Source organism: Mus caroli, unplaced genomic scaffold (genome assembly GCF_978045245.1).
Source record: "Mus caroli unplaced genomic scaffold, Mus_caroli_1 scaffold_2, whole genome shotgun sequence".
Taxonomy (NCBI): domain Eukaryota; kingdom Metazoa; phylum Chordata; class Mammalia; order Rodentia; family Muridae; genus Mus; species Mus caroli.
The window spans coordinates 112,544,703-112,562,208 of NW_028227257.1; the positions used below are offsets into that span (position 1 = coordinate 112,544,703).

The 17,506-nt window shown below is 40.1% G+C and overlaps 1 protein-coding gene across 7 annotated transcripts in view; it reads right to left on the reverse strand.

Moving 5' to 3' along the window:
- The window catches only part of B3galt1 (beta-1,3-galactosyltransferase 1), a 569,427-nt gene that overhangs the window by 46,227 nt on the left and 505,694 nt on the right, over positions 1 to 17,506 (reverse strand). For all 7 annotated transcript variants that reach the window (XM_085834810.1, XM_029469650.2, XM_029469661.2 and 4 more), the window contains one exon: positions 7,222 to 7,346. The gene's annotated coding sequence lies outside the window, so the exon portion shown is untranslated. The remainder of the gene's footprint in view (positions 1 to 7,221; positions 7,347 to 17,506) is intronic.

Below are 17,506 nucleotides of genomic sequence, written 5' to 3' on the forward strand. Positions count from 1 at the left end.
GCTACTTCCTTCTGGGGATCCACAGAACTGCTGCCCTTGTTTTCCCATCAGATACTACAAGAGGTCCTGGGAAGGGCATGTTTGAGTCCTTAAAACTCTGGTTCCAAATGAAGTGCATCATTCCCACTTGCTCCTCTTTGCTAGAAAGTCTAACTCTGGGGACTTCTAAGGGACACAGGAAAATGCTATTTGTCAGCACAGAAGAAAGAGAGAGAGAGAGAGAGAGAGAGAGAGAGAGAGAGAGAGAGAGAGAGAGAGAGAGAGAGAGAGAGAGAGAGAGAGAGAGAGAGAGAGAGAGAAACTAGTTGGGTGAATTCCTGGTTGTCTTCCTTCCACTCCTCTCAATCAAGCAAGGCAAAGGTATGTTTGAGGTCAGTACACAAGGCCCTGGAAGGTCAAAGGGGAAGCTTTGCCTGTGGGTCAGGCAGAAACAGTGATATTCTTAATACGAAAAGGTAACAGTCATAACTGAAGTTGATCCCAAGAGAGATGAGGACAGGAAGGAGAGAGGGCAGGAAGGGGTGGGGACAGAGAGGAGTGAGGGCAGGAAGGGGTGGGGACAGAGAGGAGTGAGGGCAGGAAGGGTTAGGGACAGGGAGGAGTGAGGGCAGAAAGGGGTAGGGACAGATCAGGAAGGGGTAGAGACAGGAGGGTATAAGGATAGGAGGAGGTGGGCCTGGAAGAATTGAGGACAGAATGGAGTAAGGGCAGGAGGGATAAGGACAGCAAGGGGTGGTAACAGGAAGGGAGGAAGAGAGGGAGGGAATAAGGCAGGGAAAGAGAAGTGAGCCTTTGTATGTGTGAGAGTCAGGCAGAAAAATTTTTAATAATCTTTTTGTCTTGCTTTTTTTGTCTTCCTTCTATAAGTAATTAAATAACAAACAGATTCAACCCTTCACCACAAATATCTTAGTCCCTAATGTGAAAATATGAAATAATTAGGGGATTTGCTGTGTAAGGATTTTAATGGCATAGACAACTTCTGTTTTCAAGACTGCGCTAATTATAGAGGATGAGACCGAACAAAGGGAAGAGCAGCAATTAGCAGAGCAGCACTTCCTGCAAAGCAGTTTTCTTCAGGAGCTTTGCTGAATTCATGTCTGTATTAGAACAATAGTCTTCTAGGACATCACTTTTGGAAGAAGACTTCGGTGACCTTAGAAACTCCAGACTTGGTCACCTTTTACTTGATGATGGTGACAGAATAGAGGGCATTTACAATCTAGTCTAAATGGTGATGGGTAAATAGCAGGCCCATGTAAGGAGAAGAGGCCTGGTATGTCTGTGGTCTCCCATGCCTTGGCTTGGTGAGCATATTCAGTGAGCTCTTTCCCACACTCCTTAGAGATAATAGTGTATATGAAAGCACGGGGCCCAGAGCTGAGGCTGTATTAAAAAGTAACTTTTAATCTTAGACCAATTCCCTTCTCTTCTCCCGCTTTCGTTTCCTTTATCAAGATTTCATTCACCTCAAATAAAAATCCTTAAGCTACAAGAATGGCTGAGATATCAGATGAATGGGCTTCCTCTAAACCCTCAGAAGCCCAATAAAGGCCCTCTCCACATTAGTGGCTCTATCTGAGCAGTGTCAAGGATAAGTAAGTCCCTGGGCTGTTTAATCTCAGGGGAGGCCTGACTCAGCCCTTCCTTCCAAAGAGGATGGACTGCATGTCACAATACAAAGTGCTTTTTCTCTTCTCTCTCTGTCTCTGTCTCTGTCTCTCTCTCTCTGTATGTGTGTGTGTGTGTGGGGGGGGGACCATATTCTGCTTGCAAACAAAACCTTAGGTGCAAAAGACAATACCCACACCTTGTAAACCCTAGAGGTTCTGTAAGGGTCCTTTGAACATTTGTGCTTTTTTCCTGGGTTTTGTTGGTAGAAAATTCAAAATTTATATGAAGAAATGAAAGGGTTCCAAAATTCCCCAATATTACAAATTATTTAGTGGAAACTATTGAGGGCCGCCTATCCTAGTCTTCAGGGCAGCTCAGTGTGAATTGAAAAGATAATGGCGTTCCTCTTTCTCCACATCCCCGATAGCATCTACTGTCACCTGAAGTTTTGATCTTAGCCATTCTGACTGGTGTGAGGTGGAATCTCAGGGTTGTTTTGATTTGCATTTCCCTGATGATTAAGGATGTTGAACATTTTTTTCAGGTGCTTCTCAGCCATTTGGTATTCCTCAGGTGAGAATTCTTTGTTTAGCTCTGAATCCCATTTTTAATGGGGTTATTTGAATTTCTGGAGTCCAGCTTCTTGAGCTCTTTGTATATATTGGATATTAGTCCCCTATCAGATTTAGGATTGGTAAAAATTATTTCCCAATCTGCTGGTGGCCTTTTTGTCTTGTTGACAGTGTCTTTTGCCTTATAGAAGCTTTGCAATTTTATGAGTTCCCATTTGTCAATTCTTGATCTTACAGCCCAAGACATTGCTGTTCTGTTTAGGAATTTTCCCCCTGTGCCCATATCTTCGAGGCTTTTCCCTACTTTCTCCTCTATTAATTTCAGTGTCTCTGGTCTTATGTGGAGGTCTTTGATCCACTTAGACTTGAGCTTTGTACAAGGAGATAAGAATGGATCAATTCACATTCTAATCCATGATAATTGCCAGTTGTGCCAGGACCATTTGTTGAAAATGCTGTCTTTTTTCCACTGGATGGTTTTAGCTCCTTTGTCAAAGATCAAGTTACCATACATGTGTGGATTCATTTCTGGGTCTTCAATTCTATTCCATTGATCTACCAGTCTGTCACTGTGCCAGTACCATGCAGTTTTTAATCACAATTGCTCTGTCATACAGCTTAATGTCAGGCATGGTGATTCCACCAGAGGTTCTTTTATCTTTGAGAATAGTTTTTGATATCCTAGGTTTTTTGTTATTCCAGATGAATTTTCAGATTGCCCTTTATATCTCAGTGAAGAACTGGGTTGGAATTTTGATAGGGGTTGCAGTGAATCTGTACATTGCTTTCAGCAGGATAGCCATCCTCTACTACTGGTGGGATTTCAAGCTTGTACAAGCACTCTGGAAGTCAGTCTGGAGGTTCCTCAGAAAATTGGACATAATACTACTGGAAGATCCAGCAATACCTCTCCTGGGCATATACCCAGAAGAAGTTCCAACTGGTAATAAGAACACATGCTCTACTATGTTCATAGCAGCCTTATTTATAATAGCCAGAAGCTGGAAAGAACCCAGATGTCCCTCAACAGAAGAATGGATACAGAAAATGTGGTACATTTACACAATGGAGTCCTACTCAGCTATTAAAAACAATGGATTTATGAAATTCATGGACAAATGGATGTATCTGGAGGATATCATCCTTAGTGAGGTAACCCAATCACAAAAGAAGTCATTAGATATGCACTCACTGACCAGTTGATATTATCCCAGAAACATAGAACACCCAAGATATAATTTGCAAAACACTAGAACATCAAGAAGAAGGAAGACCAATGTGTGGATACTTCATTCCTCCTTAGAATAGGGAACAAAATACCCATGAAAGGAATTACAGAGACAAAGCTTGGAGCTAAGACGAAAGGATGGATTATCCAGAGACTACCCTACCCAGGGATCTGTCCCATAATCAGCCACCAAACCCAGACACTATTGCATATGTCAGAAATATTTTGCTGAAGGGTCCGTGTTATAGCTGTCTTGTATGAGGCTATGCCAGTGCCTGGCAAATACAGAAGTGGATGCTCTCAGTCATCTATAAGATGGAACACAGGGTCCCCAATGGAGAAGCTAGAGAAAGCACCCAAGGAGCTGAAGGGGTCTGCAACCCTTTAGGTACAACAACAATATGAACTAACCAGTACCCCCAGAGCTCATATCTCTAGCTGCATATGTAGCAGAAGATGGCCTAGTCAGCCATCACTGGGAAGAGAGGCCCCTTGATATTGCAAACTTTATATGCCCCAGTACAGGGGAACACCAGGGCCAAGAAGAGGGAGTGGGTGGGTAGGGGACCTGGGTGGAGGGAGGGTATAGGGAACTTTCGGGATAGCATTTGAAATGTATATAGAAAATATCTAATAAAAAAAGATTAAAAAAAGTAAAAAAAAAACTAAGTAAATTGCAAAATAAAAAAAAAGAAAGAAAAGAAAAGAAAAGAAAAGAAAAGAAAAGAAAAGAAAAGAAAAGAAAAGAAAAAACATGACAAGACAAGACAACGGCTCTTAGCTCCCAAACAGGCATTAGGATTACAAGATCATATCAAACATTTCCCAGAAGACTTTACCTTAGTGATGCTGGTTTCTTCTTAATCACCTCAAATTTCTTATCCCCAGATAAGCAGCATCAGTTGTCCTAGTAGTCCCTTATATTCTTGAATCTTAGATCAGAGCTACATGGCCAAAGTTCTTCTGCTTGCTGCGGCTGGAACATGGCCACCCTTATTCTACTACCAGCTTTCTCTTTTCCAACTCCCTCACTGTCTAAGCTTGGCTGTCCTGGAAATGCTCCATAGATTGACCTTAAACTCAGAGATCTGCATGGCTCTGTCTCCTGAATGTTGGGATTAAGAGGCCTGTAATAGCATGCCTGGACTTAAGATTTTCTTACCTAGAATTTGCTCTGTCCCAGGATAGCCTTTAACTAAGAGATCTGCTTGGCTTTGCCTCTTAGGATTATAAGTATAAACCATAAACCACCATGTCTGGGCCTAAGCTTTTCAAGGCCACAGTTTCCTCAAAATCCAGATCAAAAGCCTGTGTCTTCCAGTCTCATGATCTGGATTTTGGACTTTTAATCTGAAATGTATTACAATACAGAAATGGAGGACACACTTGTGATATTAGTCGAAAGAGAGAGAAAGAGAGAGAGAGAGAGAGAGAGAGAGAGAGAGAGAGAGAGAGAGAGAGAGAGACAGCTCAGAATACCCATAATACAACTCACACATCATATGAAACTCAAGAAGAAGGAAGACCAAAATGTAGATGCTTCTGTCATATTCAGAGGGGGAAGAAAATAATCATGGGAGGTAGAGGGAGGAAGGAATCTGGGAGGAAGACAGGACGGAGTGGGAAAAGGGGGGCAGGATCAGGTGTGGGAGGAGACATGGTAGAAATACAGAGGGTCAGGAATTGGAATAGAGGTGTATAGCAGTGGGGAATGAGGAACTAGGGGTAGCCACTAGAAAGTCCCACATGCCCAGGACCCAAAAGGATGACATTAGCTGAAATACCCAACAAAGGGGAGAGAGAACATGTAGAGACCATATCCAGTGGATAGGCACAGCCCCTGCTGAGGGATGGGGCCACCCACCCAACTCAAATATATTAATCCAGAATTCTTCCTGTCAAAAGGAAATGCATGGACAAAGAGTGGAGCAGAGACTGAAGGAAAAACCATCCATAGAGTGCCACACCTAGGGATCCATCCCATCTGTAGACACCAAACCCAGACACTATTGCTGATGCTAAGAAGTGCTTGCTGATAGGAGCCTGGTATAGCTGTCCCCTGAAAGGTTCTGCCAGCACCTGACTAATACAGATGCAGATACAGCCAACCATTGGACTGAGCACAGGGACACCCAATAGAGGAGTTAGGGGAAGGACTGAAAGAGCTAAAGGAGCACACACCCACAGTGACACACTTCCTCCAAAAAGGTAACAATTACTCCAACAAAGCCACACCTCCTAATAGTGCCACTCCCTGGGCCAAGCATACACAAACCATCACACTTGGGTTCTTATACCTCTGCTGGTTTCCCTTTCTACGTCAGGATCTGGTCACTCACACCCTGAGCACTCATGTTGCTTCCTGGTACTCATCACAGTTAGTAGTTGTGTTATCATTTTATTGTTTAGTTTCATTTGGAGTTGGTTTTCATTGACCTCTTAGGACTCTACAAGAAAAGACAGTCTTTGCAGTTTGACTCTGTGCTGAATCTACCTTGCATATTTAAATGCTCAGTGCATTGGTTTGGACTCAGGGAGTACTATGGCTATAACAGCATGAACATTCGTTGACATCTGTCCTTTTCGGTCGCTGCTAAGTCCATTCCACCATCCCTCATCTTACCTCTGGCCATGAGGTGACAAAAATGAGTGGGCATGCTGTCAAGAAGAAAAGGGTCAAAGCCCACCCACCAAACAATCATGGAAACCAATATAGCTGGTTCAAAATGCTGACAGCAAAGACACAGACATAGAGGTGTGTGTGTGTGTGTGTGTGTGTGTGCACTGACATTTTGTTGAGTTTGATTTTGGAAAATCATCTTGCTGGGAATTAACTCAGAACTATTTCATTCCCTTCACCAGCAGGCTTCCTCATGGTCCAACTGGAACTTAGAAGGCACTTGGAGATAGCTGGTCACCTCGTGGATAAGGACATTAGAGTTTAGACAGGATAAGGGATATGCAACAAGTTCTAGGAAGGTTCTGGGCAAGAATCAAGTAGAATCCAGTGTCCTTCTGCAGGGATTGTGCTCTTCCCAAATCACAATAAAGAAGGTTTGAAAAACATTTTATTGCCTTCATGCTATTTAATACAGATCACATATGAAAGAGTTCTCTCTTTGTTGTCCTTCTTATTACTTTCAATAAGATTATTTTAACAATCATTTGCATTGTAAATATTTTTAATAACCCTGCCATCATTTTTGTATACAAATTTCTTGTGTTCAACTTAAATAAGAAGTGATTGGAGTATAATTGCCCTGTGAGACAAGGTTATTTCAACAAAGATTCAAAAACCAATTAGCAATGGCTTTGGAGGAATGGATTTTAAATAAGCACTGTCTGGGGTCACCTGAAGAACACTGGCCTCTCTTCCAGAGATCCTGAGTTCAATTCCCAGCAACCACATAGTGGCTCACAACCATCTGTAAGATGATCTGGTTCCCTCTTCTGGTGTGTTTGAAGACAGCTATAGTGTACTCATATACATAAAATGAGTAAATAAATAAATCTTTAATGAACCCTAGAAGTTCATGTTCAAGGAGGCCACTTACTCAAAGCAGTCAAAAGTTTCAAATACATCTGTAAATATGGTGTTTAAAGCTGTATTTATAGAACCATGATTCTTTTTCCTCTGGACTTTGATAGCAACGGTGTTTTACATACCAAAGCAGGTAGACACTAATAAATGAAGGTCAACATTGCTTATCACTCACTCGTTATTACAGAATGACTTCTAGTCTTGTGTCATTGTGGTAACTTTCCTCTGTGACCAGACCCATACTGAGCACTGAGATCTTCTCCTACCTTTTGGGCCAAACTTGCTGCCTTTCTTCTTAGTTCAGCTAGAGAGCATCTTGGTTGGTCTCCATTGGTCTGTAGAGATTTGAGAGGCTCACTCCAAAAGCTGATGCACACCAAATTGCAGAATCCTAAGTAGACACCAGAAAGATGGAAAAGTTTATATGTAAAAGAAGTTCATTGGGTTTGAGTGACCAAGGATAGAATCCTCCAATTTAAGAAGATTTTGTAGTTAGTAGAATGGGGCATGCCAAGACTAGGGTATAGACGTTTTAAAAGCTTAAACAGAATAAAAGAGAGTTTGAGCCAGTTCTAGGGCAGGATGTAAGGCCTCATCAGTAGGATGGAGGAGTAGCAGGGACAGAGTCTGTCTAGAGATCATGTGACCTGCTGGAGAGCCAAGCATGACTCAGGCCAAGCTGATGATTAGTTACCCTTGATGTCATAAGGAAAAACAGGCCCATGACGTCATACATTAAGATTTTCAAGGACCCTAGAAATATATACTTTATGTGGAATTTATTAAAGTGTACATGTTGGGATTTGATTAAAGAAATGAATCTTTATATAGGCAAAGATAAAACCAAAGGCTACATAAAAATCAGAGTTACCCATGATGTAGTCCAGTGGTTCTCAACTTGTGCATCGTGATACCCACAAGGTCACATATCAGATATTTACATTATGACTCATAATAGTAGCAAAATGACAGTTATGAAGTAACAGTGAAGTAGGTTTATGGTTGGGGTCACCACGGCATGTATTAAAGGGTTGCAGCATTAGGAAGGTTGAGAGCCACTGCTCTAGTGTAATAGTCTCACTTTCTTAGTGATGGCCAAATGCATCCAGAGAGGGGAAGATACTTGAGCAAGGTAGAGCTGAGCTGTTAGGTAGGAGTGTTATAGTTTTCAAGTAGGATCTTCGCTTTCACTCCTGATCATTCTACGACTGGCTAAAACTGACCAGACCTGATGAAATTATTGTTTGAAGACCAACAAAATGCTACCTCCCACTGATCTGATTCTTGATTTCTAAACTTCTAGAGAACGAAGCTTTCTGATGGAGGAGTAATAGTGTTCTAGTCTCCCAGTTCTGCTGAGAAAGTTATTGAGTACAGTGCATATTGCCCCATATCTGAAACATGACTCCAATCATGGGCATCTGTGTGGATGGCTTTGAACAGCTGCATCCAGATATAAGGGGTAGAAGTGTAGGGTATGGACAGAGGCATGTCTAGTGGGTTCTCCGGAGCCATATGCTGGTTCAAGTTGTTCAAATTCAAGATGATTTCTTTTTACAAGACTTATTCTTGTGTAATGGGTATTTTTAGGTTCAACTTAAATATGACAGAAGCTATCTAGTTTCTGCATGCAAAAGAATGAAAATAATAGTGTCTCTTTTACTGATGGAATAGTGTTTGCACAAGGTAGGCATGCATGCTCACTTTATTTATTTATTTATTTATTTATTTATTTATTTATTTATTATTTTCTTTATATACATTTCAAATGCAATGCCAAAGGTTCCTTATACCCTCCCTCCACCCTGATCCCCTACCCACCCACTCCCGCTTCCTGGCCCTGGCATTCCCCTGTATTGGGGCATATTAAGTTTGCAATACCAAGGGGCCTCTCATCCCAGTGATGGCCGACTAGGCCATCTTCTGATACATATGCAGCTAGAGCCACAGCTCTGGGGGCACTGGTTAGTTCATATTGTTGTTCCAACTATCAGGTTGCAGACCCCTTCAGCTCCTTGGGTGCTTTCTCTAGCTCCTCCATTGGGGGCCCTGTGTTCCATCTTAACATCCTCACTATATTATAATAACAAATTCTAAGGGTATTTGTAGCAATTGCTAACATTCACTGAATGCTGATTAAACTTGAATGTCATTGTAATTGTTACCATAATATATAAATAAATCCTTATTAGGTTTTTATACTGTTTGTCCTTTAAGAAACTTTGCCCCTTCTTAGAATTGGGAACAAAACACCCATGGAAAGAGTTACAGAGACAAAGTTTGGAGCTGAGACGAAAGGATGTACCATCTAGAGACTGCCATACTCGGGGATCCATCCCATAATCAGCCTCCAAATGCTGACACCATTGCATACACTAGCAAGATTTTACTGAAAGGACCCTGATATAGCTGTCTCTTGTGAGGCTATTCTTGGGCCTAGCAAACACAGAAGTGGATGCTCACAGTCAGCTATTGGATGGATCACAGGGCCCCCAATGGAGGAGCTAGAGAAAGTACCGAAGGAGCTAAAGAGATCTGCAACCCTATAGGTGGAACAACAATATAAACTAACCAGTACCACCACACCCCACCCACCGGAGCTCGTGTCTCTAGCTGCATATGTATCAGAAGATGGCCTAGTCAGCCATCAGTGGAAAGAGAGGCCCATTGGTCTTGCAAACTTTATATGCCTCAGCACAGGGGAACACCAGGGACAAGAAGTGGGAGTGGGTGGGGAGGGCATGGGGGACTTTTGGGATAGCATTGGAAATGTAAATGAAGAAAATACCTAATTTAACAAAAAAAAAGAAATGCCTTGTTCATGGTTTTAGAGAAGAGAGTGTTTGAACATGGGTCTATGTAGACTTCTATTGCTTAGCCTACCTCTCCAGAGCTTTGGCAGGGTCCAACTCAAGATACCCTTCAGGTATTCAAAGACAGTAAATTGAATGTGGTCCCACACCAAATACTTATTAAGTTAAATGGCAAGGCAAAGGAAGTCGTACAGGAAGCACTCTGTCACTACAATCTTTGTAACGTCTTATGTATGAAAAACTTTATTAGTCTCGAAATGGAATTGTACCATATAACTATGGACAAACAGGACATTTTATAACTAGTTGATTTTAGGCTAAATTAGTTTTAAATGTAAATGTAAAATTCCATAGTTTTAGTAGACTATTTGCCTTTTGATAAAGTAATGGCCATGGACATACTTTTAATAACTCAAATGAGTATTGGGTGTTGAATTCAAGAAAATAACACCTGGAAGAGTTTTCTCTAGACTATTAAATATTTTCCCTTGTTTATATTAAAAATATGTGCAAAAGAAAGAGCTAAATATAACATAAACGCTGAATTATGTGCAGTGGTAACATGTTACATTTTATGAAAACATTGAATGATAAAAGAGGAAGGAATCAAAGGTTGAAGGAGATAATGCTAATGAGGGAAACCATAAGCAACTCCCTAGACCAGCTACTCTTCAGTTATATTTAACACAATTTTTACCAAGAGAAAAAAATCACCATCAAAAAGGATGAGGTAACTTACAAGTTGTTAAATTAACTTTTCCATAGGCAGATACTGTAGTTGAAATATTTTAAGTCTTATTTAGACACACTTTGTATTTTGCATACCTATTCTGAAGTAGTTATGTGTTTTTTACTAAGATACTAAAAAAATTCAAGTCCACCAAACAACAGCAGGGGAAATGTGGGAGTGGCTTTCTTTTAACTACAGTAATTAATTTTCACCAGTACCTGTAAAATGGAAACCAGAAAACACAGAGATGCAAAATTTTTAATGCAATAATAATAATGATGATGATAACTTAATGCAATAGATGCAAACTTAATATTATCCTAAAAGCAAAGACATCTAACCACAGAAGTAACACAGACCACAGAGACAAGCTGTATAGGACAAGATGAAAAGTACAAGCCACTTTGACTTCTCCCATGTAATTTTAGTAATTAGGCTAGAGGCACTGTAACTTTCTAGAATGTACTCTACAAACCCATTCAAATGTTGCTTCTAGAATACAAAGCAGTATTTCAAAGTCAAGTAGAAATTAATTTGTTCATTGTCTATTCTGTTGGGTAATTGCCATTATAGCTATTTCTCTTTGGGCAAATCACTGAAAACTGACTACATAATTTGTTGTGTGTGTGTGTGTGTTTTAATAAGGAAATAACTTAGACTTACATTTATCACCTCCATTTTAATTTAATTTTCACTTTCAGCAGACTAAGAATGATAGTTCTCTCACTACATTATTCTGTTACATTCCATCAGTATTGTTCTTTTTGTTTTCTCTCTTGGCAAGATGAAATTTTGCCAGTGTCAATTATGGGTGAGAAATTCACTTATTCTGTGAGTATATTTATACGTGTGAGCTAAGTGAGAATCTTGGTGACATTATGGGATAAATAAGACAGCGATAAGGTTTAACCTCCCTGGTCTTCCCATCTCTCACTGTGATAAAGGATTTTGCATGCAAATCTCTAGTCTCAGCTTTTGGCCACACTGGATCCAGGTTTTTGGGATAAAATAAGCGGATAGAGACAGTAGAAAGGAACAGAATGCACAGCGCTCAGTTGCCTATTCGCAAACTCATCAAGGTGATTTCTGTGACTCAGTGGGAAGGCTCAGTGGAAGAAACAGCTGATCTCATTAGTCAGTTGGCTCAGATGAGAGGACAGAGGGCTTCCGAACTCTAAGTTTCATCAATAATGAAGCTGCTGTCTCTGACAAATAGATTCGAGATTCCAAGACTTCTGTGCATTAGGTCCTGTCCTAGGAACAATGCTTGTTGTAGATGTGAGACTTGAGATGCTCTCACAGATCCTGGCTGGCCCTGCAGATTCTAGTGTGTGCCACAGGCTGCTTGCACAGGCGCCACAGTGCTGCGTGATGCTTTCTGACTTCATAGCATTAGTTTAGTGGTTTCTGTGATGGCTGGGATGGGGCGTTTATAAAAGTCATAGGTAAGTCCCAGGAGTCAGTCTGCTACACTCTAGTACTTAATCCCTGGAAAGCTGATTGACCAGCAAACCCTGGATTAGAGAGAATGCTTCTGTATCTCTTCAGGCCCAGATCCCTGTGATCAGTTCTTCATTATATATGAGTTATAGAGAGGGAACTGCATATTATACTAAAGGTTATGTATACAAAAGGACTTGCAAGGGTTATATACAAATGGGGAATTGCATATTATACTAAGAGGTCTTATACTGCTTCAGTTTCTCCAGGCCTAGTCCTCTTAGTTATATAAAAGATTATTATATATATATATATATATATATATATATACACATACATGTATCTTTATATATACATGCATATATCTTGTATATATAAAACAGGTGGTGATATATATATATATACACACACATACGCACACGTGCACACACACACACACACACACACACACACATACACACACGTATATGGTTCTGGTACACCACCTATTGGAATGAGCTCCAAAGTTTATGTGATGCTGTTAATGTTTACACACCAGTGATGACTAAGCTATGTCCTGAAAAAAAATATAAGAAAATCTGAGAGATAAGTTTACTTAGATGATATTACCATTCCCTACTAATACAGCTCTTCACGTATCCCAATGACGTAGAATGACATTAATTATACCATATCTTTGCTTAATAACATAAATACATTTGGAGCCAAGTTAGGCTAAGTGGGAGATGATATTAGAGTTATTGTCCAGTTCACATAAGGTTTCAGTTTAAAGGTGTCCAGCTATTTTCAAAGTTAATTTCTATGAAGGCAAACTAAGCAAGTTGCTATCTACAGTTACCAATACGTTTTGGAATCTCAGAAAGCTGGTGTGAGAGAACTCACTAGTTACAGGGGCAGCAGGAGCTTTTGAAGGCACAATTCTAAATAAGTCTGCCTGTCTACAATGTTCTTTACTTGAAGTACCTTTGAATGGTGTGTATCCTTATATGCCATGGGAGACGGCATGTACAAAACAAAGGCAGACACAATATTTAATCAACAGACAGACACAGACAATACAGAAATCCCTCTCAGCTTTGTTCTTCATGGATGTTCAGGCATGTGTGCATGTGCTTGTAAAGGCCAGAAGGTGATACTGGGGTCTCTTCCTCAGTGACTATCTTACTTTTTGAGATGGGGGTCTATTAGTAAATCCAGGGATTGCTAATTTTTCTGGAATAGCTGGCTAGCAAGCCCAAATGGATGCTCTGTCTCTGTCCCCCAGGCATGAGGAATACTAGCACATGCTGCCTTGCCTGGCTTTTTATGTAGAATCTCAAGATCCAAATGAGGTTCTCCTGCTTGGGTAGCAAGCACTTTCCCAACTGAATTATTTTTCTAGCCCAAGCAGTGGTAATTTTAGCACATGCAACTAGAATTAGAAAGAACCAATTCAGAAAATCTTATCCAGTCAAGGACTCATGCATGGACTGGTGCTACCAATATTTAAAGTGAGCCTTCCCATCTCAATTAATCTAATCTAGATAATCCCTCCAAGACCTGCCTGCCCAGAAACGTTTAACTCTGCCAGATCCTCTTACCCTGACAATCAATATTGACCATCACAATTCCTTTTGTATCCAAAACTTCTTTGAGCAAATATTGTGTTGTTTTTTCTATATTGTTGCATTATTCTCAAAGTTGGGAATCTAGAAGAACTTATGTCCATTTTTGCATGTGTGGAATTTGTTTATGTATGTGTAGTTGTACATTTGTATGTGTCTTGGTATAGAAGCTCTTCTGTATGCCTTCATGTGGTAGTACAAGTTTGATGTTGAGCATGTTCATAGATCATCCTCTACCTCACATAGGTAAGGTGTCTCCAGAGCTGGCCATTTTGGATGGTTTTGATAGCCAGCTGACTCTGGGGACTCTCTGTCTCTGTCTCCTGTGGGCTGAGGCTAAAGGCAGATCACCGAGCTCACCTAGATTTCACTTGGGTTCTGACCTCTGGTCGTCATGCTTACGGGGCAAGTAATTTACCTGTTAAGCCATTTTCATAGCCCTTGTCCTTTTAAAGACAGGCATAATCCAGATAACAAGGGATTGTGATAGAGACAGCAGAATATGCCCACAACTCCTAATAATTGTGTGTGCATGTCTGGGAGCACGTGTGTTTTAGTGTGTAAGTAAACACATTTGATTTTGAAAAATGTAGTGAAAATACACACGATTAAGAGCAAAATGTCATTGACAGTAAAATGTGAATGAAGATAATGCTGCTGTTCAGCCAAGAGGGGCTCTGGAGAGTCTCAATCACATACAATGGACTCCTAAGAATGATCTGATCTTTAGATTTTAAATGGAGCTACTTTTTCAGTATTCAACCTCTTTGTTTTCTATTTCATATTATATGTAATTGATATATTAGATCATGGAGATTTAAAAGGAAGAAAGAAAAATTCAACTTGTTTGTGAGATCTTACTATTCAAATAACATATTATGCCATGAATCTTTAAAGTTTTTGATATAATTTATAATACTTTTGGGGGATGTGAAAGTTTTAGTGACTTAGAAAATATAAGCCTTGTTAAGTGAGTTGTTTACAAAGAATCTTGTCAAGTGAGTTTAACCTTGTCCCAAGCAAACACTGATGAATGAAATCAATCCATGTATACACTTGGTTGTCAGAGTTTGAAGGTAAGGGATTCCCCCCTCCCCCCGCCTTGATGGTAGAAGTTACTTTTAAAAATTACAAACATCCTAGGGAACGAAAAGACTTGATTATTGGACTGAGTATACTACTGCCAGATGCATTTCTTTGGCCACACTCAACCATTTTACAAACCCTGATAACAGTCAACCATGCTATGATTACTCATGGAACTGCACATCTGATTTTTGGCATCAACATTCTAGATGCAGTTGACAATAATGAGACAAGGTTGACCTATCACTGGGCAAATTCTTTGCTTCAGTTTTCTGTGGACACTTTGCTTTAGATCTATCTTTTTACAAATATATATGACATCCATTACTAAGGACAACTGGAAAAACATTCAGCTAATATCCACATTGAGCAAGAAACATCCAACCAAAACCGGTAGCATAAACCTTACATGACATGCCATACAGACAGCAGAACAGCAATAACTCCTGATCCAACGGTGTTATTGTGAGGTAGCATGTACTCTAACAGAATATTTCTCTTGCTTAAGTCTGGATTCCAGAAGCTATACTGACCTTACTGCCACGATAGGGAGTTTCAACAATACATAGGAGGTAGGCACTTGGAGAGTAGGATTTTCCAAGAAATGCCCCTTTGTACTTAATGAACACACTGAACAGTGAGTTCTATATTCTAAGATTAATGATACTTGTTGGAGTTGAGGCCTGGCAACAATAGGCCAACCTCTAATGAGCACTTTGATGTGAACAGAAATTGCACACCTGCTGGGTATGGTAGTAGATCTCTACAATTCTTATATCCAGGAGGTAGACACAGAGGGCCATGCCTGCACTATATAGCAATTCTCCATCTCAAACAATACAAACAACAATAACACTAGCAACAACAAAAAGCTTTCATGTTACACCCACGTTAAACATATTCTCCTCTATAGGCTGCAGAAGGATTAGATAGATTAACCTGACATTGTAAAAGTGTCTGTCATGATCGCGTCTCGTCCTTTTGGCTAAGATCAAGTGTAAAAGTGTCTGTCAGGCCTTAACTAAGGTTTTGAATAAACAAGTTTAGGAACGCAATGGAATAGACAATCCAATGGTTAGAACCACTGTTTAAGTCATTTCCTTTGGAAAACGAAGATGGCTGAAGCCCATAAACATAAATGATCTCCAGGGTGAAGTAAGTCTGAATATCAACCAAATACTCAAGACTAAAATTCAGGTACAAAGAGATGGTTGACTGGGTAAAGGTGCTTGCAGCCTAGCCTAAGGACCTGAGTTTAATTCTGAGGTCCACATAGTGAAAGTAATAATTCTGAGTAGTCCTTTGACCTTTAGAAGCTCCCAGCAGCACACCTTCACACACACACACACACACACACACACACACACACACACACACACACACACTCATTAGAAAAGAAAGAAGTTCATTCATAAGGGAACATTTATAATCTTATCATGTCCCCTACAGTTATGCTACATGAATACAGTTTCATACTTACTCCATGTTTCATAAATACTTTACATTATTTTTCCATGTTGTGAGCTTGAGAATTCTGTTAGCTAAGGGTCTTTGCAGCCACTCAGGCCTTTCTCTGTCAGCAGAAATATATCACCTTGCTGTGCACAGTTCTATGCCTTGAATGTCTCTGATGTCTGGGCAACCTATTCTGGCTCAGATCAGGGTAAGGGTGCTAAGTCCTAATGCTTTGTTCTTGTGTGATTATTTTTGCTTGATTTCTTACCATGACTAAGTCATACATTTATCTGGACAGATACGAGATAAACAAACCATTTTTCTGCCAAGATAGCAATCGATGACCTTGGGGAATATGTGTAGAATTTTCTGGGACTCTATTAAAAATTATCTGATAAGCTGTCTTTGAGTCTGTGTGTTTTTGTTCTGTTGGGGCATCAAGTAGGAGCTAGGAGGCTTTGAAGATGCAACTGGATCTTAAACTCTAGGCCATAAACCATAATGTGCTTTGTGGTACACAGATGGCTAGAGAGATCAGTGTTAAATTTAACAGCTACACTGAATTACCCACTTTCACCTGTATATATTAAACTAAGCATAGCAGTTACTTCAAGCAAAGGATTAAAACACTCCTGATCTGTTTTCTAAATATATGGAAGTTGACTTTCTTTTTCCATGGGGGTAGGGGGGAAGAAAATTTGAGGCATGATAACTCAGGGCAAATGTGTTTATACTTTGGGTGATATTTCATGGAAAGACACAGTAATGAACTCAGGAGACCTGTGGCTTCTACCTCCATGTGAAAAGACAACCCTTTCATGTGGCTAAATGTGGGCCTTGTCCATCCTGTTCACAATACGAGCAAGAACGGATAGGTAGAGAGTTCTCCATAAACAGGAATGTGTTTCTTGGGAGAGATTTGGATGAATGAACTGAGTGTTCTTTCATTTCTCAGGCTTTTGTTTAGGAAGCTAATAAAACCAACTATGCAGAGCTAAACCATCTGCTGAAGGTCAGAGAACTGTGTAAGAAGATATACAGCCCTGGCATGGACCAGGCTCTACCAGAAAGTATAGGCACAAGTGTCCTTTTCTCTCTTCTATACATGAAGAGTATAAATACTTTAACATCCAGAATCCAGCAATATATTTTCTAAAACAATAGAGCTAAGCATATATTGAAACCTGAAGGTTGGAAGAAGATTCTACATAGGCCCACATTATGCCTCTGCCTCAGCAACAGTTTTTATTTTTGTACAGCAATTATCAACTTATGTATAAGTGATTACACTATTTGAGACGTGAGATCCTTGGAAACTCTGATGCTGTAATCAAAATATAACTGAGCTATTTTGGAATAGAAGGTCTTATCTGTTCTTACATAAATATCTGAAAATCAAACAATGACCCATTTAGAATTATAT